The 1,493-nt window shown below is 48.8% G+C and overlaps 1 pseudogene; it reads left to right on the top strand.

The window, feature by feature from the left end:
• The first annotated feature begins 828 nt into the window (after window positions 1-828).
• LOC127186216 (immunoglobulin heavy variable 2-5-like) lies at window positions 829-1,279 on the top strand (annotated as a pseudogene).
• The last annotated feature ends 214 nt before the right edge of the window (window positions 1,280-1,493 follow it).

The following is a 1,493-nucleotide window of genomic DNA, read 5'->3' as shown; positions in this document are numbered from 1 at the left end:
AGGGAGGAATGGGAGGATACAAGGGACGGGCTAACAACTTAGATGTAATATGAATAAATTAATAATAAAAAAGGAAAAAAACTATGAACTTATACACTAAGGGCTCAGATTTCTAGTTCTGGTCCCTGCCTGGCAGAGTCAGAACATGTAAAGCCCCAGCCTTGAAAGAATGGCTAGTTTATACATTTTGCCGCAAAGATGGTGTTGCTGGAGCTCACAGACTAGCTCCAGTTAGTATACCTCCTTCCCTGTGAATTCCCTCTCAGCTGCAGCCATAACTGAGGCTTCAGGTGCTTCTGCCTTCTCCAAGGGCTCAGCTTCTTAGTTTCTCCAGATATGTACCTGATATCAGGCCCCAGGTATGTGGAGATTCAGACTCAGGTGCTCTGTAATCCTGAGGTGTAGGGAAGCCAGCAGCACGGTTGAAGACCAGAGCACCCCTTTCAGGGAACAAAGGGTGTGACACTCAGGGGAACTGAAGTAGGGACAAAATAGGAGGATCCTTAGTTCAAAACTTGAAGCAGCCAGGTTGGTTTCTTTAGCTCCTCAGCAGGGACCATGATACTTTCCTGCAAGGTATACAGTTTAGAAAATATGCAAAGTAAACACAGGCAGTTTGTCAGGCAAGGCTTTCCCTACACTGCATAGCCAACAATGAGAGCAGAGGTGAGCTCCCCTGAGGGCTCCTGTGTTTCCAACCACAGACTGATTCTCCTGATTCCTAAAACTTAAGCCCACCATCAGAACAACACCTGTTGAAGGAAAGCAAATCTCTCTGGCTCTACCCAACCCTGGTTTGAAAAGTCAAAGCTGGACTGGTGTGCAGCCATGGACAGGCTAACTTCCTCATTCCTGCTGCTGCTTGTGCCTGCATGTGAGTGCCAAGGCTTTCTAAGGAAGGGCCTTCCATATCCACACCCTATTCCAACTTTACCTTCTGATTTTTCTTTTTCTCCACAGATGTCCTGTCCCAGGTTACCCTGAAAGAGTCTGGCCCCGACTCTTGCAGCCCTCCCAGACCCTGAGTCTGACCTGCACTTTCTCTGGGTTTTCAGTGAGCACTTCTGGTATGGGTGTGGGCTGGATCCGCCAGCCCTCAGGGAAGGGTCTGGAGTGGCTGGCTGATATTTGGTGGAATGATGATAAGTACTACAACCCGTCCCTGAAGAGCCGGCTCACAATCTCCAAGGACACCTCCAAAAACCAGGTATTCCTCAAGATCACCAGTGTGGACACTGCAGACACTGCCACCTACTACTGTGCTCGGAGAGCACATTGACACAGCCTCAGGTAGCATCTGTACAGTATTTCAGCCTCATTCTCAGCTCGGTGCCTTCCTTCTACCATGAAGGATGTTTGGGGGGGCACACATTTCCTGCTAGCCTGTGGGGTTTCCTCTTCACTCTGCGCTTCAGAGCCATGACTTCCTGTTATGCAACTGAGGCCCCTTTAAGTTAGCACAACAGGGGCCATCCATGTTTATTTTTATAAAG

Source organism: Acomys russatus, unplaced genomic scaffold (genome assembly GCF_903995435.1).
Source record: "Acomys russatus unplaced genomic scaffold, mAcoRus1.1, whole genome shotgun sequence".
In the NCBI taxonomy this organism is placed as follows: Eukaryota; Metazoa; Chordata; class Mammalia; order Rodentia; family Muridae; genus Acomys; species Acomys russatus.
The sequence above is the reverse complement of the archived record's forward strand: the minus strand, read 5'-3'. Positions and strand labels throughout refer to the sequence as shown.